Source organism: Oncorhynchus gorbuscha, linkage group LG01, assembly GCF_021184085.1.
Source record: "Oncorhynchus gorbuscha isolate QuinsamMale2020 ecotype Even-year linkage group LG01, OgorEven_v1.0, whole genome shotgun sequence".
Classification (NCBI taxonomy): Eukaryota; Metazoa; Chordata; class Actinopteri; order Salmoniformes; family Salmonidae; genus Oncorhynchus; species Oncorhynchus gorbuscha.
Window position 1 is genome coordinate 29,436,429 of NC_060173.1, and position 21,659 is coordinate 29,458,087.

General features: G+C 43.5%; 1 protein-coding gene across 4 annotated transcripts in view; it reads right to left on the reverse strand.

The window, feature by feature from the left end:
* Nucleotides 1-2,593, reverse strand: part of LOC124035829 (ELKS/Rab6-interacting/CAST family member 1-like) — a 34,126-nt gene extending 31,533 nt beyond the window's left edge. For all 4 annotated transcript variants that reach the window (XR_006838806.1, XR_006838804.1, XM_046349616.1 and 1 more), the window contains exon 1: nt 2,413-2,593. The gene's annotated coding sequence lies outside the window, so the exon portion shown is untranslated. The remainder of the gene's footprint in view (nt 1-2,412) is intronic.
* Between the last annotated feature and the right edge of the window lie 19,066 nt (nt 2,594-21,659).

The window sequence follows — 21,659 nt, forward strand, 5'->3', positions numbered from 1 at the left end:
GATCATCAACAGCTAGATATTGCCTGACTAGGTATCTCTCCTGACATGGGCATGTTTTCAATACAGACTCCTTTTGTCATACAATATTCCATAGAAGGCATCCAGACCTTATGAAAGTAGCACAATATTCCCTTAATCTTGTAATAAATCAAATCTAGTGATACTGTACATAACTGGACATTTCTGCCATCCATTGTGACAGTGTGGGGGGATAATCAACCCGCCAATTAATGGCAATGCATTTCTTAGCAGTTATAAATGCTTGGTTACATAGTTTCTTCTGATAACAGTCTCCAGTATCAACATTTCCAAGCAAACCAAAACCGAGAGAAGCGAGAATCTGAAGACCTGCTGAGACAAAAGAAAATACTCTTTGCCAGAATTCACCTAGCCTTCATAAGAGTATAACATATGCAAATATGACCCCTTCTGTGTTTTACACCTCGAGCAGAGGAATTACATTTCTGAGTGCATGATATTCAGTTTCACTGACATATAGTACATTATATGGATAGTCTTAAACTGCAGTAATTTATGTCTGTGATTATATGAACATGACTGGGCATTCAAACACATCTGTATCCATTCATCATCAATAGTGTCTACTAGGTTTCCTCATATTTTTGTTTTACATGTTTTGTGTCATCGGGAAAAGCCTCTATCAACCCTTGATACAGTTTGGAAATCAACTTTAGAGGTTTGTCAGACTGCCTTAAAATAGTTTCAATCTTTGAAGCTCCTGGCTTGTCCAGTGTTTTCTGCGCAGAGAATAAAGTGTAATCTCAGCACCGTCACACACTGGTCTTCTCTGGTTGCTTGACCCTGCTGAGACCCCTGTCACCATCTGATCCTTCTCAGATGAGGCATGTCAAAGAATTACCTTGATGCACATTTATACATTATATTATCCAATAACAGAATCAATTGTTCAATAATAGAAATGACCATTCTTCCTAGGTCCCAAACTGAAGTCTACCCATCAACTCAAGATGGAACTTTGTATCCATTCATTGATTGCTATATTATACTGCAAAATTCGTTTTTCCTGGCTGTCTGGCTTTGCTTGGACATCTGTCACACTCTGTTCCTGCTAATAAATGATGAGCATAGTGTTATGTACTGACTGTTCACCATGACAGTGAAGCCTGTAGAGTTGTTTATACCATGTCAGTGTGAAATTAAGGGAATTAACTAAGGAACCTGGCAGATCAATAACTTTACATTGCTATACTGACTAATAAAAACTCACAGCGCATCCAAAAACAGAATATCAGGCTACAAAACATTTCCATACACACAACAGGTGTTAGACACTGCCACCTGACTGATAGCTAGAGGCTAGAGCGGAACTGGCTGTGGTAGCCTTAGTTCATTCACTTCAGACAGAACTTCAGTCGAGAAGGGATGAAACAATAACGTTACACGTCAGTTAAACTACTAGCTCAGCACTGGGAATAAAAACTTTTTTCTGTTAAGTCAAACAGCAGTTTCCTTGCCAGCTACATCAGTCAAAGAGTAGCCAGTTTCTGCTTTGCTTGCTTTGACATCTCAGAGAAAAAGCAATAGGGGCGCATGTGCGTTATGCTATGTATCACGTGATCTGGCTAATTTAGGGAGGAGCGCCCCTTTTCAGTTGTATCAAATGACAGCGTTGTGGCCCCAGAAATGCTACAGAATTTGCACAAAAAACACTATATGCAGAATACATTTCATCACGGACAATTTCGATTGAAAACTCCTCATAAACGTAAGCACAGCTAGTTGGCAGGCTAGTTACAGCTAGCAGCAAAAGCTAAGTTAATATGGCTGGGTTATCAAGCGTTACAATGTAACGTTTTACCGCAATATCATTTTTTGTTGTAAAGTAGCATTTCTTTGGCAGCACTATATTGAGCAAGGAAGCGTGCTACATTTTCTTGTTCACTAGGTGAATCGCTACATTAACTGTGTTGGATACACCGACCTAAAGGGTTGGCCATTTAAACCCTGGGAATAAAAAAAATGGGTGCAATATATGCAGCTGGTCCGAGGCGAGGGTAATAATACAATTGTCAACTTAGATGGCAAGACGTCTAAATTATTTAGAAATGGACAACATCTAAAATGTTTTCTTCGCTGGGAATACAGACAAGGGGCTCAGGAGCCACCGAAAATCTCCCTCTCATATGTATCCCTTTCTCCTCCTCCATTGCTTCAGGGTTGAACATTATTTAGGGAGTTTTCCTTCATTAAAAGTAAGTCGCTCTCCTGTAAAAAACTAACACAAATGCCGTAATCGACAAAAGCTCATATCCCGATGAATACTAATTAATAAATACCAGGAATCGGATATGGTCAAGCAGAACCCATTTTTTGTTGATTAGCAATGAACACAATGATTATGAAAATCACTTTTAGAGTGAACTAACGTACTTTGCTGTAGCTATGTCCGATGGGGTCAAGTCAGTTTGCTGTATCCTGCGTCAAATGGAAAACGGCTCCATATACGGACATTTTCCCTTATTTCTTCTGCATACCTCTATCCGATTTTAACCTATTTTTGCCAACACAACCAGCGGCTTTCTTCTTCAGCAGCGTCTCGTCAGCCACACTAAAAAAAACTATTTCCGGTCACAGAATTTCGGACATTTTCTAAATAAAAGTTCCCCATGTAATCGTACAAAAGTGTCAATAACCTATATTTATTATTCATGATATATGAAAAATTATTTTCTAAACATTAACAATGATTCATATTTGTTCATGTTTAAATGACATTTTTTTTAAAAATGCCCCCACTGCATGTAACTGTATATGAAATACATATTGGCTTATAGAGCAAACACTATTCGAGGTGCAGCAGTAAAAGTATTGTAGGGAATACTCAGTAGTATCTGTAGAATGTACATGGTGTCATTTCATGGGGCTCTGAATAACAAGGAGTGTTGCTGGCATTTTACTCTGCCTATTACATTGGCCACAATGTGCATCCCTGTATATGGAATACATATTGGCTTATAGAGCACGCCTTTACACATTTAAAATCAGCCCATGGCCAGCCATGTGTGCCAAATGCATCAGGTCATCAGGTTAAAGTATAATAATCACTGCAAAACCTAAAATATCCATATGATTACAGGGTAAAGTGAATGGTGGCCTCATCTGCAGTACCAGGATTCCCCTCGAAGGTCAGCGTGACCTGGAGGTGGACATTCTCTGCTTCCCCAAGTCCTACAGAGTTGTTGAATGTAGCTATGAAAATGTTTAATAGCAACAATATGGAGATGTATTTGCGGCGCTGCTGGAAAATAGACATAGAACAAGCCACGGCAAGAGATCTTGACTTGTGTGTCATACGAGCATGCAAAAGTAATTTAATGCGACAGGCTTGTGAACTCTGTAAAACACTTACGTGGTAAAGATGATAGGTATAGAGTCAGCATTTTCACTGAATGTTGAAAACATTACATAGACTGACCAGGTGAATCCTTTCCATGACAGACTGACCAGGTGAACCCATGTGAAAGCTATGCTCCCTTATTGATGTCACTTGTTAAATCCACTTCAATCCATGTAGATGAAGGGCAGGAGACAGGTCAAAGAAGGATTTTAAAGTCTTGAAACAATTTAGATTAATTGTATATCTTGAAACAATTTAGATTAATTGTATATCTGTGCCTTTCAGAGGGTGAATGGGCAAGACAAAATATATAGTGCCTTTGAATGAGGTATGGTAGTAGGTGCCAGGCGCACATGTTTGTGTCAACAACTGCAACACTGCTGGGTTTTTCACGTTCAACAGTTTCCTGTGTCCACCACCCAAAGGACATCCCGCCAGCTTGACCCAACTGTGGGAAGCATTGGAGTCAACAGGGGCCAGCATCCCTGTGGAACGCTTTCGACACCTTGTAGAGTCCATGCACACAGTGATTGGAAAATAAGGTGACCCATTTACATTTTTCTCGATACTCCATCAGCATTTTCTGTATGCCATAAGAGATTACTTATTGCTGACCAAAGGAAACCTTCTCCTCACTTCAAAAAGGCAATTTCCCAGTTTGAAGCATTGAATTCAGCGACATTTTCACAATCCATTGTTCAACTTCATTACAATCCAAGAACAACTTCATTAAAGTGGTGTAAAGGACATAGTTGAACATTTTGTTCAGGAAATTCTACCTGCAAATTTCTTGGAAAATGGTCTGCTCTACACTCACAGTCTAAACATTTCCAGTGAGTGTGATACTCAGGCAGTGTATGGCCAGACTACAAAACAACTGATCGTATAACCCAGGGACATTTCTGCAGAACGCGTAGTTCAATACCTCTTTGGTTTGAATCAACAGAGCAGAGCATGTAATATATCTAAGAATTCAAAAGGCACTCAACATTCAAGCTTTTATGTAACCCATGCTCTACAGACTTTGCTTGTATAAATAGACAGGGATAGGATCAAATTACCTAGAAGCTTTACTCTCCTTTGCATATTTAGCAAACATACATATACTATTTCTAGTTGTCACATTTTCAGACAAATACCAATTTGTGAAACTGTATACATGTCATACCAGTTTTTGCACGGAAAGTGCACTGAGACATCAAAGTTGTCAGTTAGCTATAGATTAGAATTACTCAACAAATTGCTGCACAAAGACACATTTTGTCTAGTTGAATATTACCGGATAAGTAGAGGTTCTCCACTTTGGTCTAAAAGAAGTCATTCACTTACTGTATGCACTGTCAAATGCAAGGAATGTGATTCCTCTCAATTGGTGACGTTTTGAGAATGTAATAATACCTGTGAATTTAAAAGCACATTGGATAATGTGTTTGTGCTCAAATTAGTACACAGTGCCTTGTGAAAATATTCGGCCCCCTTGAACTTTGCCACCTTTTGCCACATTTCAGGCTTCAAACATAAAACTGTATTTTTTTGTGAAGAATCAACAACAAGTGGGACACAATCATGAAGTGGTCAACATTGGATCATTCAGAGATCCTCACTGAACTTCTGGAGAGAGTTTGCTGCACTGAAAGTAAAGGGGCTGAATAATTTTGCACGCCCAATTTTTCCGTTTTTGATTTGTTAAAAAAGTTTGAAATATCCAATAAATGTCGTTCCACTTCATGATTGTGTCCCACTTGTTGTTGATTCTTCACAAAAAAATACAGTTTTATATCTTTATGTTTGAAGCCTGAAATGTGGCAAAAGGTCGCAAAGTTCAAGAGGGCCGAATACTTTCGCAAGGCACTGTAACATTGAGTGTTACAATAATGGACTCCTTAAAACAGTATGAGAAGGAACTGGAGGGCATTCTGCACTCACTACAGAAATATCTGGCGCTACAGTATTTGACTTGACATGGAAAGGTTGTGGACATTGTTCTGAAATATGAATTTTCTCATCATTGTGGGAATTTCAAAGCTCAGGTAGATGGAAGTGCTTGTGGTCCCGATATGTTTGTTCACTAAAGCGGTCCATTCACAACAACATGAGATGTATTTTGTATGAATTATCAAAAGGAAGATTATTGCATTAATGTTATGCAAGAATGTGTATATCAGATTCATTGAGTATAATGGTGAACGCCATGAAAGAATGCTTCCATGTACACTCAAAAGGAGATCAATCTGCAATGATTTAAGTGGTATAACATGCAAATGTACTATGGTTCTCGGATTGTTTGGTGCATTTCAGGAGCTGATATGCTGAACACTGATGTTGCATATAAGGACATCCAGGACATACTGTACATAGCAGGCCGTGTCTGAGGAAGGTGCAAAAATTGTCCAAAGACTCCTGCGACCCCAGCCATAGACTGTTCACTCTGCTATCGTCTGGCAGGTGGTACCGGAGCATTTGGTCTCGGACCAACAAGCACCGAGACAGCTTCTATCGCCAAGCACTGAGACTTTTGAACAGCTAAGCAATGGCTGCCCATGCTCATCCACGGTCTATCTGCACTAACTTTATGCCACTCACGAGTCTTTACCCACACGCCAACACGGACTCTACTGCACACACACTCAAATATTCACACACTCACTGACACCAACACACACACACACACATACACCCACTACTTACGCTACTGCTATGTTGATTATTTTGACTATTTATCCTGCTATCAGTCAATTTCTCCTTGCCTCTGTCTACATGTACATAGTGTATCTACCTTAACCACTCCAGTATCCCTGCATATTGTACATTTGGCACTGGCACGGACCCTGTATATAGCTTCATGTCTCGTGTTTTTCTTATTTCTTGTGTGTTTAAAAAAAATCTACTTCTGAAAGATTATTGGAATCTGTGTGGGTTGCTGGACAGGTAGGATGACTGACAGTGAAGGTGAACAGGTGGTCACGTGTCAGGTGACAGGAATGTATGAGACTGAGGCAGGAATTCCTTTAACCATAAAGTGGTATATTTACTGGGTAGTCTGTGCTGCAACACAAAGGAAACAAATAACAAGTGTACAATCAAATTCATAATCAAAGATCAAATCATATCAGTCATTATTAACATAAGTTAAGGAATTCAACAGTCCAGTTCATTAAGAAGTCAATAGTAATCATCCGAGAGGCATTTCGGCTCATAACTATTTATCATAAATCATGAAAGAATACAAACAGTGAATGGTTATACAATCGATAAATCCCCATGATCAAAGTCAATCAGTTAGCAAACAATGACGTTTCTCATTTCACGCTTTCAATTGTCTTCATGTGTACATATAATACATTTCAATACACATGAACCATATCGATTGCATAATTGGCCTATGAGGATCTGTAGGGCCGTGATCATTGACAATTCACATTACACAATATGTTTGAAGCTTGCGCTCCAAGCCGCGCTCCGCGGTGATAACTATAAACAATAACTGAATGGCCCACTCTCCCGATCACCACAGATCATTCAGATGAAAGGTAAGAGTCGGTGGACTTACGTGGATTCATGGACGCACAGAACTTCTGGATCAGATGGAGTTAAGGAAGAGAAAGCAGCGAGATCAGGCGATGGCAATTTCCTCCTTTTATGGAGTTGAGATCTGTAGGACATTTCCACCTGACCTAATTAAAGCGCCCCTGGCCCAGCTGAGTAAATGGCAATGAATTAAAGGATTATTCCACCAACTCCATGGGCCTTTTCTACAGCCACCCCGGAAATTTGTTAATTTCCACATTCCTCAAAAAAGGCTCATTGCTCCCCGTCCTCTGTCATCTCAGGGAGAGGAATCAGTCGGGCAACTGGCCGGATATATGTCCGGTTCTTCACCTGGATTTCCACTGATCTAACACGACCATCGGTCCCAGGCATGGTCTTAGTTATACGGCCCACCGGCCAGGAGGCTCGAAGCAGCTGAGGGTCCGCCATCATTACTACTTGGCCAGTTTCCAGGCTGGCCATTTCTCTCCGCCATTTCCCTCTGTGCTGTAGACTTGGTAGGTAATCCCGAATGAAGAATCGGGCCCAAAAATGGTCAGCTAAGATTTGGCTGTGTCGCCACCGGCGTCTGCCTACGAGGTTGGTATCAGCATACATTGCTTGAGGAAGTGACGCATCTCGGCGTCCCATCAAGAGCATAGTCGGTGTAACCGGATCGGGGTCAGCGATGCCTGCAGAGAGATATCCCAAGGGTTTGGAGTTCAGAATCCCTTCCATCTCTATCAGGACGATCCTCAAGACAGTTTTAGCGACAGTTTGGTCCCCCAGGACGACTCGTAAGGCCGTTTTTACAGATTTGATCTCTCGTTCCCATGTTCCTCCAAAATGAGGAGCGCCTGGAGGATTAAATTTGAATGAGATTTGTTGGTCCATCAGCTGATCCTGGAGGCTGGGTTCCATGGCTTGGAAGGCTTCCTCCAACCTGGCTTCTCCTGCCTTGAAGTTCGTACCTCTGTCAGCCAGGATCTCGTAGGGTTTCCCCCGTCGGGAGATAAACCGCCCTAGGGCCCATGAGGAAGGCTTCCGTATCCAAACTCTCCAGTAGGTCCAGGTGGACACATCTGGTTGTCAAACACTTGAATAGAATGCCCCAGCGCTTTTCCACACGACAACCTAACTTGATCATCAAGCGGCCAAAGCAATCTACTCCTGTTGACCAGAAGGGTGGTTTAAGGAGGCGCAAGAGAGAAGGGGGTAAATCTGCCATTTTGGGCACCGTAGCTCCGGCCCGCCATCTCTGACATTCTACGCAGGCGTATTGGTGCTTACGAATGGCTCCTCGTCCTCCAAATATCCAGTACTTCCGCCTCATCTCCCCATAGACCCTCTCTGGACCTGGGTGGAGAAGCCGCTCATCATAACTCTTGATGAGGAGCCTGGTAAGAGGGTGTCTGGAGTCAAGGATAATTGGGTGGATAGCATCTGGGTCCAAAACCTCTGCTTGGCGCAGCCTCCCTCCGACTCTGATCACTCCAAGGATTGGATCATATTCTGGGGCAAGACAGAGAAGACGGCTGTCCTTAGCCACTTCCCTACCGGCTTTCAGAGCTTTTAACTCCTCAGGGAAGCTAACTGCTTGTGCTTGCTTGAGGAGTAGTGTCTCTGCCGCGAGGGAGGTAGGTATAGAAGCCACCCCATCTGAGGTCTGGTTTGTGGCGGTGATCAGATCCGGCAGTGTTTGGGATTGTGTTAGGTCAGGGAGAGCCGTTGTTGGTTCCGTAGAAATGCTGTAGCATTGGGCGGACTTCCTTAACTCATGAGCTTCAGTTGGTTGCGGAGGGGTCGCACGCCTGGGGGCTGTCGGCCACTCTTTCTCTGGTTGGGACAAGAATGGTGGTCCCAAGCTCCAGCGATGGGGTTTAGCCAATTCCTTAAGGGTTTTACCTCTAGTAATGTCATCAGCAGGATTGTTTATGCTATCAACATACCTCCAGTCCTGGACTTCTGTTAGGTCTTGGATTTCAGCGATGCGAGTTCCGACGAACACCTTATGCCTGCAGGACTCCGACTTGAGCCAGGTCAATACAGTGGTCGAATCACTCCAGTAGATGACCCGTTGGATTGACAAGGTGAGCTCGGCTCGCAAGGTAGAGATCCAAGACCTAACAGAAGTCCAGGACTGGAGGTATGTTGATAGCATAAACAATCCTGCTGATGACATTACTAGAGGTAAAACCCTTAAGGAATTGGCTAAACCCCATCGCTGGAGCTTGGGACCACCATTCTTGTGGGCCTTTTCTACAACTTCATACTATTTGATATTGAACACTGAATTTTTGGGAAAGAGCTAGCAAGTAAGCATTTCACTACTTGTGCATGTGACAAAACTCTGAACTAATTTCAAACGTCTGAGTAACTGTTGATCAATTTGATGAATTAACTTTAATGTGATATTTGTACTGAATAAAGTATGCTTTTTTGGACAAAGTGAACTTGCATCTCTCTTGCCCTTTTGAATAAACATATTGTATGTTGTATCCACCAGAAGTGTCCACCAGAAAGAAAAGATATTTGTCTTCTACATTATAGGGTATTTTGGTAGAACAATATATGCATCATATGACACAGTGCTATATTTGAACCATAGTGTTCAGGCACCACATTTGAAGCTGTTTGACCACAGTAAAAGTCCAGCAACACTCCCTATAACTTAGCTTTTTGTTCGAACACACCCTACTGAGTATTTTCCACCCCACTTTATCTGAGACAGTTATTAGAAAGCCCAAAACAGTGTATTGCATTGGGGGCTAAAGAGGAGGAGGAGTAAAAAGACAGCAACAATCTGTACGACACAGTTTCCCTCCAAAACTAAACATATTTGGTTAAAAGAGACCCTACTGAGTCTTTTCCGCCTCACTTTAGCTGAGACAGGTTGTAAACTTGTTCCTTTACAGTCCAATATGTATTCCATATACAGTGAACTGTATTGGCGGCTATGTTCTATTGCATGGGTAGACCACAATAGTCATAAACTCTGAATGACCAAATAATTAGTATCTATTAGCAAAAGATAGTAAAGACAACTGCTGGGCACAGCACATAGCATTTCACAGAACAAGAATAAGACACACGAGGCTTTAAGCCACTAGAGGGTGATACTAGGATAAGACACATTAAAACGTCTTCAGGATTGGTGGGTCCCCTGCACGGGATGGTTGAGCTAATGTAGGCTAATGCGATTAGCATGAGGTTGTAAGTAACAAGAACATTTCCCAGGACATAGACATATCTGACATTTGCAGAAGGCTTAAATTCTTGTAAATCTAACTGCACTGTCCAATTTACAGTAGCCATTACAGTGAAAGAATACCATGCTATTGTTTGAGGGGAGTTGTAACGGTCGTCGATGGTGGAAGAAGGTGAGGACCAAGGTGCAGCGTGGTATGTGTCCATATTTATTAGAATGAACACGGAAATAACAAAGAGAACCGACCGAAAACAGTTCAGGCTGGTGCAGACACACAACAGAAAATAATCACCCACGATAAAATAATCACCCACGAAACACAATAGAAAACAGGCTCCCTAAATATGGTTCTCAATCAAGGACAACGATTGACAGCTGCCTCTGATTGAGAACCATACCAGGCCAAACACAGAAATAGCAAATCATAGAAAAACTAACATAGACAACCCACCCAACTCACACCCTGACCATACTAAAACAAAGACATAACAAAAGAACTAAGGTAAGAATGTAACAGTACCCCCCCCCCCCCTATAGGGGAGGGTCTGGGTGGGTGGGTGGGTGTCTGTCCGCGGTGGCGGCTCTGGCGCGGGACGTGGACCCCACTCCACCATAGTCCTTGTCTGCCTCTTAGCCCGCCGCCGACCTCGGACTGGGCACCCTAGCCATGGGTCAATTGAAAAAAAGGGGTTGATCATATAATCATCCAGGAATTACATCTCAAGCAAACAGGAAATACATTAAAACTGTGAAAGGATCTGTAAGAACCAATTAACACGTTTAAGCATAGCACCAGTTATATAAATAACATAGCCATAGCCACCTCAGCCTCCCATGCCATGGCATGTTCATCCCGACACCACCTAGAAGGCAGATACAGCACAGGTGCATCAAAGAATGGACCAAGAGACTGAAAAATAGCTTCTATCTCCAGGCCAACAGACTATTAAATAGGCACCACTAGCCAGCGTCCTCCCAGTACAATGCATTAACTTTATTCACTGGTAATAGCCGGCTACCACCTGGTATTCAATCCTGCACCTTAGAGTCTGCTGCCCTATGTACATAGTCATTGAACACTGGAAACTTGAATGTTTACATACTGTTTTACCCACTTCATATGTACAGTATATACTGTATTCTAGTCAAGGTTCATCCTATAGAACTACTGCTGTACAAACCTTGTCTATTCATACACTGCCCATAATGTCCATACACACCATCATCTACACACATATTTATAGTCTGGACTCTGACATTGCTCACTACACCCGAGACAACATCTGCAAAATTTGTCTACCTGACCAATACATTAAAATTTGTTTAAATGTGAAATTTTGATTTAAACATTTGATTTGAAATCTTCTCCACATTATAATATTCTTTATCTTATTGTAAGTAGTAATTCTCATTAGTGTCATAATTTCTTACATTATGCGCTATGACTATGCAAAGATGCAAAAAAATATTGATTGCAAATAAAATACAATGTTATTTGTCACATGCGCCGAATACAACAGGTACCTTTCTGTGAAATGCTTACTTACAAGCCCTTAACCAACAACACAGTTCAATAAATAGAGTTAAGAAAATATTTAAATCCAATCTAATTTTATTAGTCACATGCAGTTAAAAAAAATACAGACAAGAAGAAGAGATACAAGTAATAAAGAGCAGCAGTAAAACAACAATGACGAGGCTATATACATGGGGTACCAGTACCGAGCCAATGTGTGGGGGTACAGGTTAGTCGAGGTAATTTGTACATGTGGGTAGGGGTAAAGTGACTATGCATAGATAATAACCAGTGAGTAGGAACAGTGTAAAGACAAAAAAAGGGGGGGGGGTTAAAGATGGCAGGAAGCTTGGCCCGAGTGTGATGTACCCAGTGATGTATTATACACATAGCGTTTATTCGCAGACTTTTATTTTGAAGGCAAAATCGTTAAACTGGAGGTTTTAAAGAAAGTTTCACCAATGTTGAATGTTATATTGTTTTTGTGCATCTATGAGTGACGTTCTGTCGATTCTTTGTGTCATTTGATGTCTAGCACATTTTTCATATTTGTCTGCCTCTTTAGTCCAGGGTGCATTGCATCAAATATGTATATAATTTAACCGCGGTGCAGTTGTCAGATATTACAAAAAGGAGATCGGAATCCAATGAATTAAGAACGTCAAACATCCCACCAGCAGACTGTCGACCAATCGCGTGCAGGTTGTCCTGCTGTGTCACGCGGTTGCTAAACTAATCGTCACGTAAATCCCATCGAAAATACGTAATATCACGATTCCAAAGCAATACAATACCACAGATAGCAAGTTAATTATCTCACATCTCGGAAAAGATGTGTAATGTTGTACTTTTCTGACGAAATTCGTGCTAATGTTGGGGTTTTGAGCTAGCATTCAATAGACTAACCATTCACTCCTTGAGGGAGAGCGCTCCTTGTCCCAGAATTGCCCAGAATGCACCGCGCAAACCAAAAACGTAAAATGCTCCCTCGAAAGTATATCTGCCGTTGCGAATGTTAAACTGTAATCTGATTTTGAGTCACATTAATCTGCAGGGCCCTGTTTCAGAAAGTAGTCATAACAAACCCTGAGTTTAAACCTGAACTCTGGGTTGACTAACTCTGAGCTGTCAAACTCAAGAGTTTTCAGTTTCAGAACAGGTGATAACAATTAGTTTAATCAACTCTGAGTTAAATTAATCCTGGGTAAAGCAGAGTATGACCACTGGTGGGGATAAAATGGCGGAGTGAGTGGTCGCATTAAACTGAGTTCCTAAACTTTAAATTTAATTAAATCCCTAATTTGAGTTTGACGACGAACACAGTTAAAATTACGTTTTTTGCTGTTGATTTTTTTTTGTGTTTGATGGTTTACCGAACACCACTTTTGTTATACTGCATGCAAGTCTAACGGATGTGAAATAGCTAGCTAGTTAGCAGTGGTGCGCGCTAAATAGCGGTTCAATCGGTGAAGTCCCCTTGCTCTGCAAGGGCCGCGGCTTTTGTGGAGCGATGGGTAACGATGCTTCCTGGGTGACTGTTGTTGATGTGGGTCCCTGCTTCGCGCCCGGGTATGGGCGAGGGGACGGTCTACAGTTATACTGTTACACAAGTTCAGCCAAGACTAGCTAGCTAGTAACATTAGCTGAGTTGGAATCTAGCAAAAATGGAGCTGTCATAACCGAGGTAGATACTGCCAACCATATGGAAGATTCTGACACTCCCCCAGAAGGAACGGTACCGAAGTCGGAGGAATTCGTCTTCGGTACAGGTGTCCAAATAACCCCTTCGACCCCCCCCTACCTGAAGAGACTACGAGAAAGTGACGCCGGGCAGACTCAACCACCCCAGCCTTTCACCATTGAGGCCATCTAGGGTTTAAACAATACATTTGACGAACAAGCTATTTAGCTGAATGGCTTTGATGAGAGGATTCATGAAAATACCCTCTCGATTGCAAACGTTTCCAGAACTACAGAGTTTAATGCATCAGGCATTAAGAATATTACCACTGATATGAAACTGTTGAAAAATAAAGTTGATGCCCTGACAAAAGAGAACGAGGAGCTGGACAGTGCTGGACAAGACCGATACAAGCGCCGATGGGGCTAGGATCTGAACGGGCTACCTGAAACTGAGAATAGGGAGAATATCAGAGGGATTGTGATTGACATTTCCCCCTGCTACCCTGAACATTGCTGAAGATGTTGTACACCGTGTAGGAGATAAGAGAAAGGAGATGAACAGACAGGTCATCATGATGTTTTTGTTGAGGAACGTGATAGACGAGATGTGGAGAGCTGCCAAACCTGCGCCGATCTGCAGGGAGAAAGGCATTTGCTTTGCAGAAGATTTGAGCAAGCGCGACAAGAATATCCCGTGCGAAGCTGTGGCACCAGTCGAGGCAAGACGCAGGGGGGAAAGGCTTCTGCAAGACGCAGAGGGGTTTGCTGTCATTGACGGCCGCAGGGTGGAGCTACGTGACTGACTGATTTATGCTTTATGAGTTAGCCTGCTTATACAGTAGTAGGGTAATGAAGCCATATACTGTTTCAACTGGTGAGTTTATTCATGCAATCGTTTATCTGAACGTCGCATATAGGTGATATTGCATAGGGCCATACTGTTCGTAGTGGCGAGTTTTTAATGTGAACATTAGACAACGTAAACACACGGATTTTTGTTTCTCATTTGATGGCTTACTAAGTTATTTTTTATTCATTGATTTAATATCGTTATTATTTAAGCAAATCTCAATTTAAAAAAAATGTGGCTTGATTAGCTTTCAGAGATTTATTTTAAGTTTTAGAGTTCAATTTAAGTAATAAACTATTAATATAACGTGTTATTACACGGTCTATCCATTTATTTCCCCTTTTATGGTGGTTACAGTTTGTCAAGTACATTTTTGAAGGGCTTATGCTACCTTTCTATTATTCAGGGTCCCTGTTTATTCTAGACAACTCTTTATCTCGTATACTCTAATCCAACATGAATCTTTCCTTTTATCCGTGAACACCAGGGGTTTAACATAAGTTAAAACGCAAGGAATTTTTTGTATTTGTAAAGATTCATAAAAGTCCATTTGTCTTTTCAAGAGACACATTCCTCAGATGCTGAAGTTGGACTTCACAATGGGGTGACCAGATCATATTTAGCCATGGCTCATCTCATCCTGCTGGTGTGGCAATACTTTTCAGACGGTTTCCAGGTACGGTTTTAGAAAGCAGGTGTGAAGAGGGTCACTGGATATCTATTGTTTTCGAATATAAAGGCTCATGTTACATATTGGTAAATGTTCATAACATACGGTCAAAAAAAATCAATCCAACATTTTAGTAAAGTCTTAATCGAGTTGAAAAACAAATATTCTACAGATAACATTGTTGGAGGTAATTATGATATTGCTCCTGATGACTGGATGGGTAGGTATCCCACCAGGCATTCAGCCCATTGTTTTAATAACTTAATTCTACATTTCTGCTCTAACTTTTAACTTTGACATTTAGCATTCAGACTCCAACTTTTTAAAGCAAATTTCTTGGTTCAACTCTACAAATAGGGACAGACAATTAAAATCAAGAATTGATTATTGGTTGGTATCTTCCAATCTTATGAATCTTGTCAGTGAATGTAGTATTTCCTCAGCTCCTCTGACAGACCATGGTTCCATTGTTCTTTCCTTTTTGTTTTGATAATGATGAGATTTTCTAAAGCATACTGGAAATGTAACTCTTCTTTTAAATAATGAGTCATTTTGTTTACAGTCTAAAACTCTAATCAGCGAGACCTTTCTCGATTCTGCTCTTCTACTAATAAATGGGAAATTATTAAATTCAGAATTCGATGTCTTGCTATCACTACTGGTAAAATGCTAGCTCAGAAAATATTCTCCAAGCAGATGGATATTATTGTTGATAGTAACAGGTTGAGCAATAAACTTGAGGTGGCAGGTAACAAGGTTAACCCACTGTTCCTAGACTCTGTCATTGAAAATAAGAATTTGTTCTTAACTGACTTGCCTAGTTAAATAAAGATAAAATTTAAATGAAGATGAGAAAGCAGAGCTTGCTAAATGGCGATGTGATCTGGACTAGATATACAACGATAAGGCAAAGGGTGCTTTCGTCTGCCCAAAGGCCAAATGGATTGAAAAAGGTGGGGGGAAAAAACATTTCTTTAATTTGGAGAAGAGTAGGCAGACTATGAATAGGTAATTTACATAAATTAATGTAATACTATCTGATCTTGAAGTGATTTAACTGAGGAAATATATGAGTCTGCTGTTAATGATAATGCAGAGAATTATCACAAGGTTGCTGTTGACGTACAGTGGGGAGAACAAGTATTTGATAACCTGCAGAATCGGCAGTGTTTCCTACTTACAAAGCATGTAGAGGTCTAAGTATACCTACACTACTTTCCTGCCATTTATACCATTTCTTAATATAATGCAGTTCCTTTGGATTTGATGCCCCATGACTGAGTATTGTTCTGTTCAAGTTGACTGTCATTTTGCTGTGATCTAATAGGGGTGACAGTGGGCTGACTGTGAACGCTCTGAGATACTCTGGGTTGAGGTCAGTGATAAGTAGTCTACAGTACTACTTCCAAGAGATGACCTATAGGTGTACCTACCATAGGAGTCCCCTCGAAGCCTACCATTGACTATGTACATACCCAGCGTAGGACAGAGCTGTAGGAGTTGAGGCCTGTTTTTGTTGGTTGTTTTGTCTTGCGGGGCATATTTGGGAGGGAATGCTGTCATCTCCAGGTAGGTGTTTGCCTCCCTATGTGCTGAGTGTCAGGTTCTTATCCAGTTCTGGTGTTTAGGTCACCACAGAATAGTACATGTCCCTGGACCTTGAAATGATTGAACTCCCCCTCTAGGATGGAGAAGCTGTCATCGTTAAAGTATGGGGATTCTATTCGGGGGATATAGGTGGCACACATGAGGAATTGTTTCTGTTCATTTTTAAACAAGGAAGAAGATGAGTAGGCCGCCGGTACGTTGCAATAAACTTTAGGGAACTATTAACATAATATATTTACAAAATAATAAATATGGGAGGAGTCAGCCTAGTATATCAGGATGCACAACTGCAACTACTTATTCATTTTTCATATTATTTCTCATATTGCCTTTATACACTGACGTGATAATGTTGTAGTAGTGTTTTGTATATAGTTATTTACCTGTCATGTGACATTTACCTGTCCCCACCTCTATTTTTAGACACGTCAACAATGCTGCCTAAGGAAGACTCTAGTGTCAGGACCCGGTTACGAACCCGGGTCTCCAGAGTGAGAACCAACTGAGCCACGAATAGTCGGCAGAACCCAGAAGATGAGATAGACACAGCAGTACTTGAGACAGTGTATTTAATGAAGTAAAAAAGTGAAGTCCTTCAGGAAAACATGTAACTCCACAACCTCAAAAGGAATTCCACAAGAACAAAGGTAATCCTCCAAGACAAAAAGGTAAATCCACAAGGTGGTAGGTATAGCATAAAAAGCCTCAAAAGATACTAAAAAATAAATAAACAAGAACAGAAAAACAGAATTCCACAAGAGAGTCCACCGGGATCAACAAGAGTACACAGAATACTGGGGCTGGGTGCTAACATACAAACACAGAGCAAATAACTAAGGAAAACTAAGGGTTTAAATACAATCTGGGGAAACGAGGCACAGGTGCAAATAATAATGGGGATCAAGGGAAAACAAAAGGTCAAAAAGCACAATGGGGGCATCTAGTGACGAAAATGGGAATCCAGTATCCGATGGACGGTATACTCCAATGACACGAGGCGGAGGGGGAGGTCTGTCTGCCGGGACAAGGGGAGAAAAAACAACAGGTTTTCATAAGGAAATGTGAAACGTGGGATTAATCTTAAGGGATCTGGGTAAGTGTAGGCGATAAGAAACTGGGTTAACTCTCCTGGCAACCTTAAAGGGACCGATGTATTTTTGGGACAGCTTGCGAGACTCCACCCGTAGTGGTAAGTCTCTTGTGGAGAGCCAGACTCTCTGGCCGGGGCGCAGGGTAGGCCCGGGACGGCGACGTCTGTTGGCTTGTTGTTGGTACCTCTGTGAGGAACGCATAAGATTAAGACGGGTCTTCCTCCACATAAGCCGACAGCGTCTGACGAACTTCAAGGCTGAAGGCACTCTGACTTCTGCCTCCTGGTCCGGGAACAATGGAGGGGCATAGCCAAACTGACACTCGTGCGGGGACATACCAGTGGAGGAGGAGCGCAAGGTGTTGTGCGCATATTCGGCCCAAACAATGAAGGACGACCATGTGGACGGGTTGTTACGAGTCATACATCGGAGGGTGGTTTCCAGCTCTTGATTCATCCTCTCTGTTTGGCCGTTGGACTCCGGATGGTACCCTGAAGATAGACTGGCAGAAGCCCCCATGAGTTGGCAGAAGGCCTTCCAAAACCTAGAGGCGAACTGGGAACCTCTGTCAGAAACCATATCTTGAGGAATGCCGAAGACTCGGAACACATGATTAATTACCAACTCAGCCGTTTCCTTGGCAGAAGGTAACTTAGTCAGAGGGACGAACCTGGCCGCCTTTGAAAACCTGTCGATTATGACTAGGATAGTAGTATTGTCATGGGATGGAGGAAGGCCAGTAATAAAGTCCAACGAGATATGGGACCAGGGTCTGTGGGGAACAGGTAAAGGGTGAAGGAGTCCTTGAGGGCGGAGGTGAGAAGATTTGCCCTGGCAGCACACGGGGCAGGCATTGACGAAAGTGGCAATGTCTTCTCTTATGGTAGGCCACCAGAACTTACGCTGGATGAACTCCAAGGTGCGACCTACGCCCGGGTGACAGGTGAGGCGAGAGGAGTGCCCCCACAGAAGGACCTGAGTCCTCACTGCCTTGGGGACAAACAACCGATTGGCAGGACCTCCTTTCGGGTCCGGTTCGATAGCTTGAGCTCGTCTCACGGTATCCTCAACTTGCCACGAGATCGGAGCCACGATCTTAGCAGCAGGAAGGACAGGCATGTCCGTGTCATCTCGAATGGCAGGAGCGTAGACTCGGGACAGGGCATCCGGTTTGAGATTCTTCGACCCGGGCCGATAGGTAAGGATAAACTGGAATCGATTGAAGAAAAGAGACCATCTAGCTTGTCTAGAGTTCAACCGCTTCGCCTGCTGGATATACTCCAGATTTTTGTGGTCCGTAAGCACTTGAAACGGGTGAGAAGCCCCCTCGAGCCAGTGTCTCCATTCCTTCAATGCCATCTTAACCGCTAGGAGTTCACGATCACCCACATCGTAGTTCCTCTCAGCCGGGGTAAGCTGGTGTGAGAAGAAAGCGCACGGATGAAGCTTCTTGTCTTCACCCCTCTGAGACAGGACAGCTCCAACACCAACCTCTGAGGCGTCTACCTCCACCACAAACGGTTAATCCGTAGTCGGTAGTATCAGGATAGGAGCAGAGAGGACGCGCTGCTTGAGTCCTTGGAAGGCCGTCTCAGCTTCTCTTCCCCACAAAAACCTTGCATTGCCACCCTTGGTTAAAGCTGAGAGAGGGACTGCCACCAAGCTGAAGTTCTTGATGAACTTGCGGTAAAAGTTTGAAGCCCAGGAAACGCTGAACTTCCTTAACGGATTTGGGGGTGGGCCAATCCGCTACCGCCCCTACCTTCCTGGGGTCCATTTGGACTCGACCGGGTTCCACTACAAATCCCAGGAATTGTACTTGGGATGAATGGAATTCACATTTTTCCGGCTTAACGTACAGATGGCTGTCTAGGAGGCGTTTGAGTACTTGTCTGACATGCTTTGTGTGTTCTTGAAGAGCGCTCGAAAAGATGAGGATGTCATCCAAGTAAACGAACACAAATATGTTAAGCATATCCCTAAGCACATCGTTTATGAGCGCTTGGAACACCGCTGGGGCGTTGGTCAGGCCGAAGGGCATCACCAAGTATTCATAGTGACCAGTAGGCGTGTTGAAAGCGGTCTTCCACTCGTCACCAGGTCTGATCCGCACAAGATGGTATGCGTTCCGCAGGTCAAGCTTAGTGAAAACAACTGCTTCCTGGAGCACCTCGAAGGCTGTGGCCATAAGGGGTAGCGGGTAACGGTTACGGACGGTTATGGCATTGAGTCCCCGGTAGTCTATGCAAGGACGTAATCCACCGTCTTTCTTGGCCACAAAGAAAAACCCTGCTCCCGCCAGGGAGGTGGATGGACGCATGAGGCCTGCTTCCAGAGCGTCCTTGATGTAGGTATCCATAGCAGCTCGTTCGGGTGGAGATAGGGAAAAGATCCGACCCCTGGGGGGGCAAGTGCCCGGAAACAGTTCGATGGGGCAATCATAGGGTCTATGGGGTGGTAGCATGGTGGCCCTCTGTTTGCTAAATACCAGTTTGAGGTCATGGTAACACTCGGGAACTCGGGTCAGGTCGATGGATTCTAAAGACTCGGGAGTAGAACTCGGGGAATTCGGGAAAATACAAGTAGCTTGGCACATAGGACCCCACTGCTTGATAGTGCCCACAGACCAGTCGATGTGAGGGTTACGGCTGTGAAGCCAGGGGTATCCAAGGACGAGAGGGAACTCTGAACAGGAGATCAAATGAAAGTTCATCAATTCCTGGTGTTGTGAAACTGAAAGTCGCAAGGAGGTAGTGACATGAGTGACAAGTCCAGATCCCAAAGGGCTTCCATCCAATGTAGTAACCCTCATGGGGTCACTTAGAGGTTCAGAGGGAACGCCATTCTCCTTCGCCCAGACACCATCCATGAAGTTACCTGCGGCTCCAGAGTCTACCAAGGCTTGAAGGTGAAGCTTGTGGTTGTCCCAGGAAAGGGTGACTGGAATGAGCAGACGAGAGTTGGACGGATGGGAGGAGGTTATGTTTCCCGTTACAGTTCCCCCCGGTCTGTACGGGACAGAGCGTTTCCCTGGAGCCCGGGACACGTGGAACGGAAATGGCCCGGTTTGCCGCAATATAGACAGCGTCGCTCCCTCATCCGGCGGTCTCTCTCAGCCTGGGAGATGCGTCCAATCTGCATGGGTTCCGGTGGAGCCAGCGAGGATAAAGGTGGGGAATCGGAGCTGGGACTGATAGGGGCTAGAGGTCTACGGTTGAGTTCTCTCTCTCTCTCAGACGCTGGTCAATGCGTGAGGCCAACTTGATCAGGGACTCGAGATTGTCCGGTGGTTCCCGAGTGGCCAGTTCATCTTGGATAGTGTCGGAAAGGCCTTTCAGAAAGCACACCGTGAGCGCCTCGTTGTTCCAGCCACTCGCTGCTGCCACCGTGCGGAACTGGATGGCATAGTCCGTCACGCTGCGCCGACCTTGGTGGAGAGTCAGGAGCTGTTTGGCTGAGTCAGGACCACTGCTTGGGCCTTGAAACACTCATTTGAATTCCTCAGCAAAGGCAGAGTAGCTGGCACAGCAGGAACTATGGGTATCCCACACAGCAGTAGCCCAGGCCAGGGCTTTTTCCGACAGTAGGGTGATGATATATGCGATCTTAAACCGGTCGGTGGGGAACGACGAGGGTTGCAGCTCGAAGGAGAGACAACATTAGGTGAGAAACCCTTTTACAAGCACTTGGATCACCTGAGAACCGTTGGGGAGGTGGAAGAGGAGGTTCAGCCAGGGGGTTAACTGCCATGGGTACGTGAATCTGAGGTACTGGGACGGGAACTGTTGCCGGGGTAAGTCGATCAGATATCTGCTTTATGGAAGTCAGCATCTCCGACAGAAGATGAAAATGTCTAGCCATTAAGGCCTCTTTGCTGAACCAGGGCGGCTTTGTGGCGTTGGACAGTCTCCTGGTGGTGGGACAGCATGGCAACAAGGTCCTGGGAACTGGCTGCCTCTGGGTTCATTTTTGGCTCTGTGTTTCTGTCAGGACCCGGTTACGAACCCGGGTCTCCAGAGTGAGAAACAGTCACTTAACCAACTGAGCCACGAATAGTCGGCAGAACCCAGAAGATGAGGCAGACACAGCAGTACTTGAGACAGTGTATTTAATGAAGTAAAAAAGT